Source organism: Triticum urartu, chromosome 3, assembly GCF_003073215.2.
Source record: "Triticum urartu cultivar G1812 chromosome 3, Tu2.1, whole genome shotgun sequence".
Lineage (NCBI taxonomy): Eukaryota > Viridiplantae > Streptophyta > Magnoliopsida > Poales > Poaceae > Triticum > Triticum urartu.
Genome location: NC_053024.1, coordinates 490,281,545 through 490,302,125, shown reverse-complemented (window position 1 = coordinate 490,302,125; position 20,581 = coordinate 490,281,545).

Genomic DNA, 20,581 nt, shown 5'->3' with positions numbered 1-20,581 from the left:
TAGGAAATATCATCATACATTATTGCCTCTAGGGCATATCTCCAACAGTCTCCCACTTGCACTAGAGTCAATCAAATAGACATCGAATGCCCATAGCTCTAACGTGCCCCTCATGCTTGGGTTGTGGAAGCGGCTTAGTCAACGGATCCGCAACATGTGCATCCGTGTGAATTTTGCATAACTCTACATCACCACTCTTTACGATCGTTCGTGTCAGGTGATATTTCCGATCCATGTGTCTGACCTTGTGGTGATTCCTCGGCTCCTTGGCTTGTGCGATGGCACCAGAATTATCACAATAAAGGTCCAACGGTTTTACCAAGGCTGGGAAAATACTAGGATCATCCAGAAAGTTCCGGATCCAAACACCTTCCTTTGCAGCTTCACAAGCCGCAATGTATTCGGCTTCTGTAGTAGAATCGGCCACCGTATCTTGCTTGGAACTCATCCAGCTCACTGCTCCTCCATTCATGACGTACACGAATCCGGACTGTGATCGACAATCATGTCTGTCGGTTTGGAAACTAGCATCGGCGTAACCCCTTACGACGAGCTCTTCCTCACCTCCATAAACTAGGAACATCTCTTTAGTCCTTTTCAGGTACTTCAAAATAGTCTTTACCGCTGCCCAGTGACTCTCACCTGGGTTGGCCTGGTATCTACTTGTTAGGCTTATTGCAAAAGCAACATCGGGCCACGTACATATCATGGCATACATGATGGATCCGATTGCCGAGGCATATGGAATCCTACTCATCCTGCTTCGCTCATCAGATGTCGAAGGACTCTGAGTCTCGCTTAGCCTTATACCATGTGAGAGTGGCAAGAACCCTTTCTTTGCCTCACTCATGTTGAACCGCTTCAACACTTTATCTATGTACGTGCTCTAGCTTAAGTCGAGCAGCCTCCTTGATCTATCTCTATAGATCTTAATGCCTAAAATGTGCATTGCCTCACCAAGGTTCTTCATCGAAAACTTGCCATTCAATGACTCCTTGACCGAGTTCAGCATCGAAATATCATTTCCGATTAGTAGTATGTCATCCGCATACAAGATCAAAAACACTATTGAGCTCCCACTCAACTTCTTGTATAAACAAGAGTCCTCATCGCTTTTGATGAAGCCGAAACCAGTGACGACCTCATCAAAACGAATGTTCCAGCTCCGAGATGCTTGCCTCAACCCATAAATGGATCTCCTGAGCTTGCATACCTTACTAGTGCTAGTCGGATCGACAAAACCCTCGGGTTGTATCATATACACGTCCTCGGTTAAATTTCCATGAAGGAAAGCCATCTTGACATCCATCTGCCATATCTCGTAATCGAAATATGCAGCTATAGCTAGTACGATCCTCACCAACTTCAGCATCGCTACTGGCGAGTAAGTCTCGTCGTAGTCAATTCCTTGAACTTGTCCATAACCCTTAGCGGCAAGCCGAGCTTTGTGGATCTGAACATTTCCATCCACATCGGTTTTCTTCTTAAAGACCCATTTGCAACCAATGGCCGTTACGCCAGGCGGCGGATCAACCAAGTCCCAAACTTGATTCTCATCCATGGACTTTAACTCGGATCTCATGGCCTCCAGCCATGCCTCGAATCTGGGCTCACCATCGCTTCCGCATATGTGGTCGGCTCGTCGCTTTCTAGCAACAATACATCGCGCACTCTGCGCAATCTTTCCGACCTCCGTGGTTCCGGTGCCGCTTCCACTACGGGTTCCCTGTCTGACTCCGGTATGATCTCATCACTAGCCAAGCCATCCCCGAGTGGTCCTCGAATTTCTTCGAGTCAGACCGTCCTCCCACTGGCCTCCCGACTGAGAAACTCTTTCTCAAGGAAAACCCTGTTCCGAGCAACAAACACTTTGTTCTCTTCCCGGTTGTAGAAGTTATATCCCAAGGTTTCCCTCGGATATCCCACGAATATGCATTTATCCGACTTGGGTGTAAGCTTGTCTGACATAAGTTTCTTGACAAATGCTTCACAACCCCAAATCTTTAGAAAAGACAAACTGGGACTCTTCCCGGTCCACATCTCATGTGGTGTCTTGTCTATGGATTTTGATGGTACCCTGTTAATTGTGAAAGCTGCAGTTTCTAGAGCGTATCCCCAGAATGACAAGGGTAAATCCGACTTGCTCATCATAGATCGAACCACGTCCAACAAGGTGCGATTCCTCCATTCTGATACACCATTTCTCTGTGGCGTACCCGGAGGTGTGGGCTGAGGTACTATACCTCTGCTTTTCAGATGATCATCAAACTCCTGGCTCATGTACTCACCTCCACGATCAGATCGTAGAAGTTTTATAATCTTGCCGAGCTGATTCTCCACCTCGTTTTGAAACTCTTTGAGCTTTTCAAAAGTCTCTGACTTGTGCCTCATCAAATAGATATATCCATATCTACTCAAGTCGTCGGTAAAAGTCACGAAGTACTGATAGCCACCTCTGGCAGTTGTGCTCATTGGTCCACACACATCACTGTGTATCAGTTCCAATAGCTCGGATGCCCTCTCGCAACTCTTTGCGAAAGGAGACTTAGTCATCTTGTCGAGCAAGCATGATTCGCATGTCTCGAACGACCCAAAGTCGGTCGAAGTTAGGAGTCCATCATCGTGGAGCTTCTTCATGCGTTTCAGACTAATGTGTCCAAGCCGGCAATGCCAGAAGTATGTTGGATTTATCTCATTGGGCTTATGCCTCTTGACATTCATGTTATAGACCGGTTCCTGTTCTAGATTCAATATAAATAACCCATCAACAATGGGTGCATAGCCGTGAAACATACCATTCAAATAAATCGAACAACCATTGTCCTTTAAATTGAATTCATAACCCTGACTCATCAAGCATGAGGCAGAAATAATGTTCCGACTAAGTGCAGGAATGTAATAACAATTATTCAATTCCAAAATAAATCCAGAAGGAAGCTGGAGCTGCATCGTGCCGACCTCCAACGCAGCAACTCTTGCTTTGTTGCCGACCCTGGTGTCAATCTCCCCTTGTGCCACACGCCTAGTTCTTACCAGCCCCTGCATCGAGTTGCAAATATGAACAACCGATCCGATATCAAATACCCAAGAGCTACTAGGTATGTCAGCAAGGTAAATGTCTATAACATATGTAACAAGTGTACCTTTGCCTGAAGCAGCATTCCTGGCCTTCTTGCCATGCTCCACAAGCCACTTGCTACAGTTCCTCTTCCAGTGACCAGTTTCCTTGCAATGATAGCAAATGGTCTTTGAGTCCAGTCCAGACTTCGGCGCAGCGGCGGAGGCTACCATCTCCGTGCCCTTTGCCTTAGCCTTCTTCTTAGACCAACTCTTCTTGAACTTAGCCGATTTCTGCACCATCAACACTTGATGCGTGCCTTTCTTAATATCCTGCTCTACCACTTTGAGCATCCCATGCAATTCAGCGAGCTTCCTATCCATGCCATGCATATGATAGTTCAAGATGAACGTCCCATAGCTGGGCGGAAGAGAACCCAGAACTGCATCAGTAGCCAGCTCATCCAAGAGCGGGAAGCCCAACCGATCCAAAGCTTGCACATATTTGATCATCTTGATCACATGCGGGCTCAGTGGATCACCTTCCTTCAGCTTACAATCCATAAAGGATCGCCAGACGTTGAACCTTTCGGTCCTAGCCTGCACATGAAACATGCTCTTGAGACTCTCGATCATATCGAAAGCCCCAACGTCTTTGAAATGCTGCTGCAAATCAGGCTCCATACAAGCCAGCATGAGGCAGCTGATCTCGTTTGATTCATCAACGAGTTTCTGGTAGGCATTCTTCGTTGTGGTACTAGCATTATCGACAGGTTCCTCTGGAAGCGGATCCTCTAGAACATGTTCCTTTTTTATCATGCTTGAGAACAATTCTCAAATTTCTATACCAGGTAGTAAAGTTTGTTCCATTCAGTTTATCCTTTTCCAGAATTGATTTCAATGCAAAGTTGGGTTGAGCAGGTGGTGCCATTGATCTACAACAGAAAAATATGAAATCACTAAGCAATGTGTTTGTGTAGAGTAATTCTAGCCTTAAACAGAAATACTCCCACTGAAGTCAGCATCCCTCCGCAAACTCTCAGTGATTCAGGATCCGACTAGCACATGCGACTAGTGAGCTTTAGCATCACAGCTAGAGAACATGCCTATCCGGTAAGCAACTCCTTGCTAAACGTATCTCTATACGACTGCTGTTGGTCGGGTAGGTATCTCATACCCCGGCTGCCGACCTCTTTTGCCACAAGGCCCAAAACCGTTTTGATAGCCTTGTCAAGTCAACCTAATGCAGTGCATGTCCGTGTCCGACACGAACCCTTCAGTTCAAGGACACCTAGCAGCACCCCAATTTTATGAGCCCACTACTATACGTACTTGACGTGCGAAGGTGCAACATCGGGGATGGCAATTCTCTTGATATTCATGAGGGATCTTTCTACCATTCTAACATGCATAGAAAACAAGGAAGCATATCAATCACAAATAAACACATATTGTGAGATAGTATGGCTCCTTCATGGATGTTCTTCCAGGTTGGCTCCGACTCCGATGACCATCTAGGAACTCCATCTTGTTTGTCACGCCGGGACGCCAAGCCACCAACCTGATCTCTATTATCCAACTACTACAACTAGTAATGAATTTTACATAGAGTCACAAGTCGACACGCGGGTCGTTATACAATATAATGACAACACTTTGGCTCCTGCCGGCTGCCAAACATGACACGCAGGCCATGTATAATTTACATACATGCATCACATACACATGAGCCATACTATTCACATCAAACCCTGCAAAATAAAGTTATGCATAGAATCGTATTCTACCGGTTTGAGTGATCGTGTACGAAATACAAGGCACTACGCACACGTTTTCGGAAATTACAGATCACATCTGAACTCCGACACGCCAAATTCTCTGGTCTGACCGATCTCATCGATCATCGCGAATCCGAGTCGGATTTATGTTCCACTGTTAACCCCGATGGCAGATAACCGACCGGTAGGGGTAGATCGTGTCATGACCTCATCGATCCCAATCAACAGAAAACATAGCCACATCGATCCCCATGTGCAGTTGATCTCATCAACCGTGCACACAGCCATTCTTATCAATGACAACAGATCTCATCTATTGCCTCCACATATCTAATATGCATATTATCTGAATCCAAATCCTATAGCAGAGGCTCTGATACCACTGTTGGGATCTACGGTAGGGTGCGTCGACTGCAAATTAAAATTTCCTACGCGCATAACAACCAAGAACATGCTATGGGAGATGGATCACAGTTCGTTACCACTAGACGCGCAGTGCCGCGCAGCGGAAGAAGAGTTGGGGCAGCGCGTCCGCGTGGATCGTCTCCTCCTCGTCCGATCTCCCGCGTACAACCGGTGGTCGGTTCCCATGTACAGGTTCGCCGGAGCGGCGCAAGTGCACCGCCTCTAACGGTATCCGTGCGTGCAGGAGGAACGTCGTGCGGCGGACTGCTAGGTCCGATCACACAACCGGCGGCGAGTGGAGGTGTCTATTCGCAACACATGCAAACCCTAGTGACAGCGCCGAAGCGATCAACTCATGAGTGTGCCGCACCTCCACTATATATATAGGCATCTGTCACGGGCTCAACACTTGGGCCTCGCACGGACCCTAAATCCCATAAGTCTACTTGGCCACAATCCGAATACAGTTCGGATCACATCCGACCAGTGTCCTTGGATCCGACCTCGTAGGTTCCTTCCCTTAAGCGCGCGACCCCTTAGGTTCAAGTCGGCTTGGTCGCAGTTCGGATCACCTCCAAACTGCACGGTTGGTAGCAGCCTCTAGCAAGGCATGCCGAACACCAAGCAGACTATGAAGCTGGTTAGTGAACCTGTACATCACACTTCCGTTCCTTTTGCCACACGATATATGTTGTCGAGCTCAAGGCGAGTCTGTCATCCTTGTGCTAGCCCGACCTCTTTCTCGTTCCAGTGATGCCGACCACAAACCGGATTATCTCATAATCCTTGTCGCATGGCCATGCTTATCCTGGTCGGATCACATGAGGGGCCTAGAGTATATCTCTCCTGATCGGAGGGGCAAATCTCATCTTGCTCGACTACGTCTCGCAGCATGGTTCTGGACAAACCCGACACCTACCTTTATAACTACCCAGTTATGGAGTAGCGTTTGGTCGTCCCAAATCAAGTCTGTCACCATCCCGAGTACATGCGTCAGCTCAGGTCTTAGGACATAGAACATATGTTGTACTAGAGACTCACAGATGACATATCGCTGCGTCTCATAGTTGGGTCTGTCCGACTTGGACCTTATCTTGACTCGGATCCGACTACGTCGAATCCGACCAGATCCTTCCAAGCCATATTATCTGGTTAGCATCCAATGCTCCATGGCTAGTGAGACCAAGCCATCGACCGTGTCATATGCTAGTCTAGTTGGTTGCGCGTCCACACAGCCCTTTCGACTAGGGACCTTTTAGGACAGTCATCATATAATGCATAGTCCCACAAACAAGTCACGTACTTGCTGATACACATCATTGATGATGTCCAAGGACTATCTTTATTCATAAGCACATAGGAAATATCATCATACATGATTGCCTCTAGGGCATATCTCCAACAGTTAGGTGTCACTTGGGAGCCTTCGACAAGATTGTGGAGTTGAACCAAGGAGTTTGTACGGGCAAGGAGATCGCCTACTTCGTGAAGATCTACCCTAGTGAGGCAAGTCCTTCGTGGGCGATGGCCATGGTGGGATAGACAAGGTTGCTTCTTCGTGGGTGGAGCCCTCCGTGGACTCGCGCAACCGTTACCCTTCGTTGGTTGAAGTCTCCATCAACGTGGATGTACGATAGCACCACCTTTCGGAACCACGCCAAAAATATCCGTGTCTACATTGCGTTTGCTCCCTCCAAACTCCTCCCTTTACCTTCATATGCAATGTTTTACATTCTGCTGCTATACTCTTAGACTTGCATGTGTAGGTTGATTGCTTGACGTGTTCAAATTTGCTAAAATCTGCCAAAACTTAAAATTGGGAAAAGGCTAGATTTTTATTTGGTCAAGTAGTCTAATCACCCCCCCCTCTAGACATACTTTCGATCCTACAGTGTACTTGATGAAACATATGTCTGAGACATTTGAAAAGTTCAAAGAATTTCAGAGTGAAGTGGAGAATCATCGTAACAAGAAAATAAAGTTTCTAGGATCTGATCGTGGAGGGAATATTTGAGTTACGAGTTTGTCCTTCATTTAAAACAATGTGGAATTGTTTCATAACTCACGCCACCTGGAACACCACGACGCAATGGTGTGTCCGAATGTCGTAACCGTACTTTTTGGATATGGTGCGATCTATGATGTTTCTTACTGATTTACCACTATCATTTTGGGGTCATGCATTAAAGAAAGCCGCATTCACGTTAAATAGGGCAACATCTAAATAGGTTGAGATGACACCGTATGAACTGTGGTTTGGCAAGAAACCTAAGCTGTCATTTCTTAATGTTTGGGGTTGCGACATGCTACCTCTTGAGCACTGCGTTGGTTTTCCCTTGAAGAGGAAAGGGTGATGCAGCAAAGTAGCATAAGTATTTCCCTCGGTTTTTGAGAACCAAGGTATCAATCCAGTAGGAGACTACACGCAAGTCCTTCGTACCTACACAAACAAATAAGAACCTCGCCACCAACGCGATAAATGGGTTGTCAATCCCTTCACGGTCACTTACGAGAGTGAGATCTAATAGAGATAATAATGATAAGATAAATATTTTTGGTATTTTTATGATATAGATTGAAAGTAAAGATTGCAAAATAAACGGTGCCAGAAATAACTTCTTGACGGGACATTAATATACTGGAGAATAGACCCGGGGGCCATAGGTTTCACTAGTGGCTTCTCTCAAGATAGCATAAGTATTACGGTGGGTGAACAAATTACTGTCGAGCAATTGATAGAAAAGCGAATAATTATGAGAATATCTAGGCATGATCATGTATATAGGCATCATGTTCGTGACAAGTAGACCGACTCCTGCCTGCATCTACTACTATTACTCCACACATCAACCGCTATCCAGCATGCATCTAGAGTATTAAGTTCATAAGAACAAAGTAACGCATTAGGTAAGATGACATGATGTAGAGGGATAAACTCAAGCAATATGATATAAACCCCATCTTTTTATCCTCGATGGCAACAGTACAATACGTGCCGTTTCCCTTTCTGTCACTGGGATCGAGCACCGCAAGACTGAACCCAAAGCTAAGCACTTCTCCCATTGCAAGAAAGATCAATCTAGTAGACCAAACCAAACTGATAATTCGAAGAGACTTGCAAAGATAACCAATCATACACAAAAGATTTCAGAGAAGAATCAAATGTTGTTCATAGATAGACTTGATCATAAACCCACAATTCATCGGATCTCGACAAACACACCGCAAAAAGAGTTACATCGAATAGATCTCCAAGAAGATCGAGGAGAACTTTGTATTGAGATTCAAAGAGAGAGAAGAATCCATCTAGCTAATAGCTATGGACCTGAAGGTCTGAAGTAAACTACTCGCACATCATCGGAGGGGCCATGGAGTTGATGTAGAGGCCCTCCGTGATCGATGCCCCCTCCGGCGGAGCTCTGGAAAAGGCCCCAAGATGGGATCTCTTGGGTACAAAAGGTTGTGGCAGTGGAAATAGGGTTTCGTGGTGCTCCTGGATGTTTTCGGGGTATATGGATATATATAGGAGGAAGAAGTAGGCCGGTGGAGCCACGAGGGGGAGGGCGCGCCCAGGGGGGTTGGCGCGCCCCCCTGCCTCATGGCCTCCTCGTTGCTTACTTGACGTCCACTCCAAGTCCCCTGGATCACGTTTGTTCGAAAAATAACTCTCCCGAAGGTTTCATTCCGCTTGGATTCCGTTTGATATTCCTTTTCTGCGAAACATCATTAATTCTTCCCATAGGTTTCTTAATAGTGGAATCCGCAAGATGCAAATTTAAAGAACAATCATCAAAATCACAGAAACCTAACACGTCACACAAAGTTTTTGGAATCGTGGAAATGCTAGCACCCAAATCACACAACGCATAGCATTCATGATCTTTAATTTTAATTTTAATAGTAGGTTCCCACTCATCATAAAGTTTTCTAGGGATTGAAACTTCCAATTCAAGCTTTTCTTCACAAGATTGCATTAAAGCATCAACGATATGTTTAGTAAAAGCTTTATTTTGACTATAAGCATGCGGAGAATTTAGCACGGATTGCAACAAGGAAATACAATCTATTAAATAACAATTATCATAATTAAATTCCTTGAAATCCAAGATAGTGGGTTCATTGCTATGTAAAGTTTTGACCTCTCCCATCCCACTTTTATCAGTTTTTGCATCAAGATCTAAAAACTCCAAATCATTGGGACGCCTTCTAACTAAAGTTGACTCATCTCCAGTCCCATCATTGTCAAGATTCATATTGCAAAACAAAGATTTAATAGGATACACATCAATAACTTTTAGATCTTCATCATTATTATCATGGAAACTAGAAGAACACGCTTTCACAAAGCAATCTTTTTTAGCACGCATCCTAGCGGTTCTTTCTTTGCACTCATCAATGGAAATTCTCATAGCTTTGAGAGACTCATTGATATCATGCTTAGGTGGAATAGATCTAAGTTTCAAAGAATCAACATCAAGAGAAATTCTATCCACGTTCCTAGCCAACTCGTCAATCTTAAACAATTTTTCTTCAATCAAAGCATTGAAACTCTTTTGCGAACTAATAAATTATTTAATATTAGATTCAAAATCAGTGGGCATCTTATTATAATTTCCATAAGAATTGTTGTAGTAATTACCATAATTATTAGAGGAATTACTAGGGAACGGCCTAGGATTAAAATTATCTCTATAAGCGTTATTACCAAAATTGTTCCTACCAACAAAATTCACATCCATAGATTCATTATTATTCTCAATCAAAGTAGACAAAGGCATATCATTAGGATCAGAAGAAACACACTTATTAGCAAACAATTTCATAAGTTCATCCATCTTTCCACTCAAAACATTAATTTCTTCTATTGCATGAACCTTTTTACTAGTACATCTTTCAGTGTGCCATTGAGAATAATTAACCATAATATTATCTACGAGTTTAGTAGGTTATCCTAACGTGATTTCCATAAAAGTGCCTCCCGCGGCCGAATCTAAAAGATTTCTAGACGCCAGGGTTTTCCCAGTCACGACGTTGTAAAACGACGGCCAGTGAATTGTAATACGACTCACTATAGGGCGAATTCGAGCTCGGTACCCGGGGATCCTCTAGAGTCGACCTGCAGGCATGCAAGCTTGTGCAACATGTTCATGATCAAGTTGCTTAAAATTCATAATATCTTTTCTAAGAGTTATGATCTTAGCAGGGGGGAAATACTTAGAGATAAAAGCATCTTTGCACTTATTCTAGGCAAAGACGAAAACCAAGTTTTAGCACGATCTCTAAGTGAAAATGGGAATAGCTTCAATTTAACAATATCATTATCCACATCTTTCTTCTGTTGCATATCACACAAATCAACAAAGTTGTATAGATGGGTAGCGACATCTTCACTAGGAAGGCCGGAAAACGGGTCTTTCATGACAAGATTTAGCAAAGCAGTATTAATTTCACAAGATTCAACATTGGTAAGAGGAGCAATCGGAGTGCTAATAAAATCATTATTGTTGGTATTAGAAAAGTCGCACAATTTAGTATTATCTTGAGCCATCATGACAAACAATCCAACACACAAGCACACAAGAGGCAAGCGAAAAGAGACGAACTGGAAAAGAGAAGGGGAACGAAAAAAGAGGGCGAATAAAATGGCAAGGGTGAAGTGGGGGGAGGAAAACGAGAGGCAAATGGCAAATAATGTAATGCGAGGGATAAGAGTTTGGGATGGGTACATGGTATGTCTTGACTTGTGCGTAGATCTCCCCGGCAACGGCGCCAGAAATCGCACGTTGGCGGGAGATCAAATCTTGACTTGACTTGGTGTAAGCCTCCCCGGCAACGGCGCCAGAAATCCTTCTTGCTACCTCTTGAGCACTGCATTGGTTTTCCCTTGAACATGAAAGGGTGATGCAGCAAAGTAGCATAAGTATTTCTCTTAGTTTTGAGAACCAAGGTATCAATCCAGTAGGAGACTACACGCAAGTCCCTCGTACCTACACAAACAAATAAGAACATCGCAACCAACGCGGTAAAGGGGTTGTCAATCCCTTTACGGTCACTTACGATAGTGAGATCTTATAGAGATAATAATGATAAGATATATTTTTTTGGTATTTTTATGATATAGATTGAAAGCAAAGATTGCAAAATAAGCGGTGCCAGAAATAACTTGTTGAAGGGAGATTAATATAATGGAGAATAGACCCGGGGGCCATAGGTTTCACTAGTGGCTTCTCTCAAGATAGCATAAGTATTACGGTGGGTGAACAAATTACTGTCGAGCAATTGATAGAAAAGCGAATAATTATGAGAATATCTAGGCATGATCATGTATATAGGCATCACGTTCATGACAAGTAGACCGACTCCTGCCTGCATCTACTACTATTACTCCACACATCAACCGCTATCCAGCATGCATCTAGAGTATTAGGTTCATAAGAACAGAGTAACACATTAGGTAAGATGACATGATGTAGAGGGATAAACTCAAGCAATATGATATAACCCCATCTTTTTATCCTCGATGGCAACAATACAATACGTGTCATTTCCCTTTCTGTCACTAGGATCGAGCACCGGAAGATTGAACCCAAAGCTAAGCACTTCTCCCATTGCAAGAAAGATCAATCTAGTAGGCCAAACCAAACTGATAATTCGAAGAGACTTGCAAAGATAACCAATCATACACAAAAGATTTCAGAGAAGAATCAAATGTTGTTCATAGATAGACTTGATCATAAACCCACAATTCATCGGATCTCGACAAACACACCGCAAAAAGAGTTACATCGAATAGATCTCCAAGAAGATCGAGGAGAACTTTGTATTGAGATTGAAAGAGAGAGAGAATAAGCCATCTAGCTAATAGCTATGGACCCGAAGGTCTAAAGTAAACTACTCACACATCATCAGAGGGGCCATGGAGTTGATGTAGAGGCCCTCCGTGATCGATGCCCCCTCTGGTGGAGCTCCGGAAAAAGCCCCAAGATGGGAATTCTTGGGTATAGAAGGTTGCGGCGGTGGAAATAGGGTTTTGTGGTGCTCCTGGATGTTTTTGGGGTATATGGATATATATAGGAGGAAAAAGTAGGTCGGTGGAGCCACAAGGGGCCCATGAGGGGGGAGGGCGCTCCCCCTACCTCCTGGCCTCCTCGTTGGTTGCTTGAAGTCCACTCCAAGTCCCCTAGATCACGTTTGTTCCAAAAATAACTCTCTCGAAGGTTTCATTCCGTTTGGATTCCGTCTGATATTCCTTTTCCGCGAAACACTGAAATAGGCAAAAAAAACAATTTGCATTTGGCCTTGAGTTAGTAGGTTAGTCCCAAAAATAATATAAAAGTGTAAGCCCATTAACATCCAAAACAGATAATATAATAGCATGGAACAATCAAAAATTATAGATATGTTGGAGACGTATCACGACACTTATGCCAAAAGTCTTAAGCCAGATAAGCTCGAACCCAAATCAGAGAAGTGCATCTTCATAGGATACCCTAAGGAAACAATTGGGTACACCTTCTACCACGGATCTGAAGGCAAGATGTTTGTTGCTAAGAATGGATCCTTTCTCGAGAAGGAGTTTCTCTTGAAAGAAGTGAGTGGGAGGAAAGTAGAACTTGATGAGGTAATTGTACCTTCTCTCAAATTGGAAAGTAGCACATCATAGAAATCCGTTCCCGTGATGCCTACACCACTAGAGGGGAAGCAAATGATAATGATCATGCAACTTCATATCAAGTTGCTACTGAATCTCATAGGTCAACCAGAGCATGATCCGCACCAGAGTGGTATGGTAATCATGTTCTGGAAGTCGTGTTATTAGACCAATCAAACCTAAAAACTATGAAGAAGCTATGATGAGCCCAGATTCTGATAAATGGCTTGAGGCCATGAAATCTGAGATAGGATCCATGTATGAGAACAAAGTGTGGACTTGCCCGATGATCGGCAAGCCATTGAGAATAAATGGATGTTCAAGAAGAAGACAGACACTGATGGTAATGTCACCATCTACAAAGCTCGACTTGTCGCAAAAGGTTTTCGACAAGTTCAATGGGTTGACTACGATGAGAACTTCTCATCCGTAGTGATGCTTAAGTCAGCCTGAATCATGTTAGCAACTGCCGCATTTTATAATTATGAAATCTGGCAAATGGATGTCAAAACTGCATTCCTTAATGAATTTCTTAAAGAAAAGTTGTATATGATGCAACCAGAAGGTTTTGTCCATCCTAAAGGTGCTAACAAAGTGTGCAAGCTCCAGCGATCCACCTATGGACTGGTGCAAGCATCTCGGAGTTGGAATATACGCTTTGATGAGGTGATCAAAGCATATGGTTTTATATAGACTTACGGTGAAGCCTGTATTTACAAGAAAATGAGTGGGAGCTCTGTAGCATTTATGATATTATATGTGGATGGCATATTATTGATTGGAAATGATATAGAATTTCTGGATAGCATAAAAGGATACTTGAAAAAGAATTTTTCAATGAAAGATCTCGGTGAAGCTGCTTATATATTGGGCATCAAGATCTATAAGGATATATTGAGCCGCTTAATAGGACTTTCACAAAGCACATACCTTGATAAAGTTTTGAAGAAGTTCAAAATGGATCAGCCAAAGAAAGGGTTCTTGCCTGTGTTACAAGGTGTGAAATTGAGTCAGACCACTGCAGAAGATAGAGAGAGAATGAAAGTCATTCCCTATGCCTCAGCCATAGGATCTATCATGTATCCTATGCTGTGTACCAGACTTGATGTGTGCCTTGCCATAAGTTTGGCGGGGAGGTACCAATGTAATCCAAGAGTGGACCACTGGAAAGCGGTCAAGAACATCTTGAGTACCTGAAAAGGACCAAGGATATGTTTCTCATTTATGGAGGTGACGAAGAGCTCGTCGTAAAGGGTTATGTCGATGCTAGCTTCGACATTGATCCGGTTGACTCTAAGTCACAAAACGGATATGTTTTTATATTGAATGGTGGAGCTGTCAATTGGTGCAGTTCCAAGCAGAGCATCGTGGCAGGGTCTACGTGTGAAGCGGAGTACATAGCTGCTTCAGAAGCAGCACATGAAGGAGTTCATATCCGATCTGGGTGTAATACCTAGTGCATCGGGTCCAATGAAAATATTTTGTGACAACACTGGAGCAATTGCCTTGGCGAAGGAATCCAGGTTTCACAAGAGAACCAAACACATCAAGAGACGCTTCAACTCCATTCGTGAAAAGGTCAAGGATGGAGACATAGAAGTTTGCAAAATATATACGGATCTGAATGTGGCAGACCCATTGACTAAGACTCTTCCACGAGCAAAACATGATCAACACCAAGACTCCATTTGTGTTAGATTCATTACAATGTAATCTAGATTATTGACTCTATTGCAAGTGGGAGACTGAAGGAAATATGCCCTAGAGGCAATAATAAAGTTGTTATTTTATATTTCCTTATTCATGATAAAGGTTTATTATTCATGCTATAATTGTATTGATCGGAAACTTAAATACATGTGTGAATACATAAACAAATACCGTGTCCCTAGTGAGCCTCTACTAGACTAGCTCGTTGATCAAAGATGGTTAAGGTTTCCTAACCATAGACATGTGTTGTCATTTGATAACGGGATCACATCATTAGGAGAGTGATATGATGGACAAGACCCATCTGTTAGCTTAGCATACTGATCGTTCAATATATTTCTATTGCTTTCTTCATATCAAATACATATTCTTTCAACTATGAGATTATGCAACTACCAGATACCGGAGGAATGCCTTGTGTTCTGTCCAATGTCACAACATAACTGGGTGATCATAAATATGCTCTACAGGTATCTCCAAAGGTGTTTGTTGAGTTGGCATTGATCGAGATTAGGATTTATCACTCCGAGTATCAGAGAGCTATCTCTAGGCCCTCTCGGTAATACACATCATAATCTTGCAAGCAGATGACTAAGGATTTAGTCACGAGGTGATGTATTATGGAACGAGTAAATAGACTTGCCGGTAACGAGATTGAACTAGGTATGAAGATACCAACGATCGAATCTCGGGCAAGTAACATACTGATGGACAAAGGGAATTACGTATGTTGTCATAAGGTTGGACCGATAACGATCTTTGTAGAATATATAGGAGCCAACATGGGCATCTAGGTTCCGCTATTGGTTATTAACCGGAGAGGTGTCTCGGTCATGCCTACATAGTTCTCGAACTCGTAGGGTTCACACGCTTAACGTTCGTTGACGATATAGTGTTATATGAGTTATATGATTTGGTGACCGAATGTTGTCTGGAGTCCCAAATGAGATCAAGGACATGAAGAGGTGCCTCGAAATGGTCAAGAGGTAAAGATTGTTCTATAGGATGATGGTATTCGGACACCAGAATAGTTTCGGAGTGCACCGGGTAGTCATCGGATCACCAGAAGGGGTTTCGGGAGGTCTATGGGCCTAATGGGCCAAGGAGAGGCACACACAAGCCCACAGAGGGGCTGGTGCATCCTCTCCCTGGCCGCCAGCCCTAGAAGAAGGAAAGGAGGGGGTGCCACCTCCTCCTGCCTTTCCCTCCTTGTGGGAGAAAGGAAAGGGCGCGCCACCTCCTCCTTCCTTCCCCTTGGCGCCAAAAGAAAGAAGGGGCGGCCTAGGGCAGGATCCCAAGTAGGATTCAGACCTACTTGGGGCGCCCCTTGGCCTCCCCCACCTATATATATGAGGGAGGGGGCGCCTAGCACAACACAACATTGTCTTAGTCGTGTGCGGCGCCCCCCTCCATCGTTTACACCCCCAGTCATATTTTCGTAGTGCTTAGGCAAAGCCCCGCGTGGATAGCATCACCGTCATCGTCGCCATGCCGTCATGCTGCCGAAACTCATCCACAACCTCACAGTCTTGCTGGATCAAAAAGGTGGAGGACTTCACCGAGCTAAACGTGTGCTGAATACGGAGGTGCCGTACGTTCAGAACTAGATCGGTTGGAGCACGAAGAAGTTCGACTACAACAACCGTGTTACTAAACGCTTCCGCTTACGATCTACGAGGGTACATAGACATATTGTACCCTCTTGTTGCTATGCATCTCCATGGATAGATCTTGCATATGTGTAGAATTTTTTTGTTTTCCATGCAACGTTACCCAACAGTAGTGTCCTCATCTAGTGACGGAAGGGGTAGCGAGGCATGCATGTATCATTGCTATTAAGAATAAAAAGATGGGGTCTATTCCTACATGAATAGATCTTGTCTCCATCATGTCATCGTTCTTATTGCATTACTCTGTTTCTCCATGAACTTAATACACTAGATGCATGTTGGATATCGGTTGATGTGTGGAGTAATAGTAGTAGATGCAGGCAGGAGTCGGTCTACTAATCTTGGACATGATGCCTATATACATGATCATTGCCTTGGATATCATCATAATTATTTGCTCTTCTATGAGTTTCCCAACAGTAATTTGTTTACCTATCATATGATATTTTCTCGAGAGAAGCCACCAGTGAAGTCTACGCCCCTGGGTCTATTTTCTACCATATTGTTTTCAGATCTATTATTCCAAAAACCCAAAAATACCTTGCTTCACTTTTTCTTTATTTATTTTATTTTGTGTTTTTGTCAGATCTATTTATGAAGGAAATATGCCCTAGACGCAATAATAAAGTTATTATTTATTTCCTTATATCATGATAAATGTTTATTATTCATGCTAGAATTGTATTAACCGGAAACATGATACATGTGTGAATACGTAAACAAAACAAAGTGTCACTAGTACGCCTCTACTTGACTAGCTCGTTGAATCAAAGATGGTTATGTTTCCTAACCATAGACAAAGAGTTGTCATTTGATTAACGGGATCACATCATTAGGAGAATGATGTGATTGACTTGACCCATTCTGTTAGCTTAGCACTTGATCATTTAGTTTGTTGCTATTGCTTTCTTCATGACTTATACATGTTCCTATGACTATAAGATTATGCAACTCCCATTTACCGGAGGAACACTTTGTGTGCTACTAAACGTCACAACGTAACTGGGTGATTATAAAGGTGCTCTACAGGTGTCTCCGAAGGTACTTGTTGGGTTGGCGTATTTCGAGATTAGGATTTGTCACTCCGATTGTCGGAGAGGTATCTCTGGGCCCACTCAGTAATGCACATCACTTAAGCCTTGCAAGCATTGCAACTAATGAGTTAGTTGCGGGATGATGTGTTACGGAACGAGTAAAGAGACTTGCCGGTAACGAGATTGAACTAGGTATTGAGATACCGATGATCGAATCTCGGGCAAGTAACATACCGATGACAAAGGGAACAACGTATGTTGTTATGCGGTTTGACCGATAAAGAACTTCGTAGAATATGTAGGAGCCAATATGAACATCCAGGTTCCGCTATTGGTTTTTGACCGGAGACGTGTCTTGGTCATGTCTACATAGTTCTCGAACCCGTAGGGTCCGCACGCTTAAATTTTGATGACGGTTATATTATGAGTTTATGTGTTTTGATGTACCAAAGGTAGTTCGGAGTCCCGGATGTGATCACGGGCATGACAAGGAGTCTCGAAATGGTTGAGAAATGAAGATTGATATATTGGACGACTATATTCGGACACCGGAATGGTTCCGAGGGTTATCAGATATTTATCGGAGTACCGGGGGTTACCGGACCCCCCCGGGGGAAGCTATTGTGCCTTTTGGGCCTTAGTGGAAAGGAGAGAGGGAGGCCAAGAGGTGGTGCGCGGCCCCCCTTGCCCCAATCCGAATTGGGAAAGGGAAGGGGGCGGCGGCCCCCTTCTCCTTCCTTCTCTCCACCTCCTCCTTCCCCTTCTCCTAGTTGGAATAGGAAAGGGGGGGGGCAAACCTACTTGGAGTAGGATTGCCCCCCCCCTTGGGCGCGCCTCTCCCCTTGGCCATCCTCCTCCTCCTCCCCCTTTATATACGGAGGAGGGAGCACCCCATAGACACAACAATTGATCTCTTGGATCCTTTAGCTGTGTGCGGTGCCCCCCTCCACCATAATCCACCTCGGTCATATCGTAGCAGTGCTTAGGCGAAGCCCTGTGTCGGCAGAACATCATCGTCGTCACCACGCTGTCGTGCTGACGGAACTCTCCCTCAAAGATCGGCTGGATCGGAGTTTGAGGGACGTAATCGAGTTGAACGTGTGCAGAACTCGGAGGTGCCGTGCGTTCGGTGCTTGATCGGTCGGATCTGAAGACGTACGACTACATCAACCGCGTTGTGCTAACGCTTCCGCTTTCGGTCTACGAGGGTACGTGGACACACTCTCCTCTCTCGTTGCTATGCATCACCATGATCTTGCGCGTGCGTAGGAATTTTTTTGAAATTACTACGTTCCTCAATAATTTATCCAATCGCATACAATTTAATCTATCTCAATACCAAAGAGGGATTGACAACCCCTCTTACGCGTTGGGTTGCAAGTATTTGTTCTTTGTGTGCAGGTATAGTTTACATAGTGTTGCTTTGTTCTCCTACTGGATTGATAACCTTGGTTTCATAACCGAGGGAAATACTTACCATTGCTATGTTGCATCATCCTCTCCTCTTTGGGGAAATACCAATGCAGATACAAGCAATCGGGTGCTGGGATGTCGCATCTGGCGAGAAGCTCGGCTAGAAAGAGAGTGATGTTGTGCGGCCACGCCATGGATGCAGAAGGGAAGGTGGAAGAGGAGGGGTAGGGTTTGTGTTACAGTGCCGCTGCCGGCGAATAAGGTTGTGGAGGCGAGCAGAAAATGGGACGGGAGGGGTGGGTTGTCGCGTCAAGCCACTATTAATGGGCGACTCCCCGTGTGTGAAAATGCGAGTAGTCGCTTAGGTGGAAATAGCAAGCGATGCTAATTTAGTTTTGCATACCAGTGCACATCATTCACAGACTAGGTAGGAATCAATAAGTGACGCAAAATCAATAACGCATGCTGCCAAATGGTATGTCCCACACGACTATGTGCAGAAAGAGCCGGCGATGTGAATGCATGCGGCCTTACAGGTCGGTCCCACGCGTTAGTACCAGTGATTTAACAATCAACGACTTTGACCAGATGACAAGGCACCGTTTGGCCTTTTGTGAGGCACACGCGAGTGGAGGAGGGCACAAGTGAGCATTGTTAGATGGGCAGTGCAAAACTGAGCACAACTAAGAAAGGAGTGGCATGAAAATAGAAATCCCTATTATAAATACACTCATTTCAATGGCCAAAAACGAGTTTAGTACGCTATGAGAGACAAGACATCTAATCAGTCCGAGAGATCGACTAATCCTGGACCATAGGGTGATAGCGGAGCACGATTCATACTTGGTCTAGCCTCTCCATTCGTGTGGACCAAGTTGTTCAAACGCATTTTGCCATCTAACGCAAACCCGTATTTGTCCATAGAGGTGTCCACGTGTACATTTTCCTACAGAATGGATGCAAACCAGGGAAGCTTTGCTGGAGTCCGGACCTCCGCCAGGTAGGAATTGAAACCCCGGCCCACACAAAAACAAGACAGAACCCTCACATTTAGACAGGTCTGCAGGGTCTTTGCACCAAAACCCATACTTTCCTCACTCTATCCGCTCCGCTCGTCACCACCCTCCACCCCAATTCTTGCTCTTTTCGTCATCTGTCGTCTCAAGGATTGCTGGGAAGAGCTAACGGAGCCAGTTAAGGCAGAAGATCCATAGGTAGTGGCCGCCCACTTGGACCGTGGGAAGAGCCAGCATAAATGGAGGATCCACTAGTTGCTGGACTGGAACTTTTGTGATCGTGTGCATGTGAAAACCATGAACAGGCGCCTCTTTTTAGTTGTGATCGGGTGGTATGGACACCGCACTTAAATTTGGTCATATTGCTATGCATTTGAAATGAAAGGGGCCAGATCTAGGCGAACGTTATGCGGATGTGGTTGGATGGTCAGCTCTCATGTCCGTATCCGCGGATGAGTTTTAGAGGATAACATTGAAGATGCCCTAAGGCACGAACAGGGACGTCTTGTGGTACCATAGTGATCCTTTTTCCTATCATCTTTTAGGGCTTATTCATTTTGAAGGATTGCAAAAATACAGGAATAAAAATACCACAATATTTGCATTGGCATGTCCACTCAAATCTTACATATTTTTTGTTGCATCAAAGTGTGTTTTGCTGGAATTTGCTCCATTTTGGGACAACCCAAAAAGAATTTTCAAAATTCCTAATAAATCTGAGAGGCCCACCTAGCCCATTCATGCAAGGCAAGAGGTGGGACTAAAGTTTAGTCCCATATTGCTATTTAGTAGGAGTTGGACCTCCTTGTAAGGAATGTTTTCCCCACATGTATGAGCATGAGAAGAA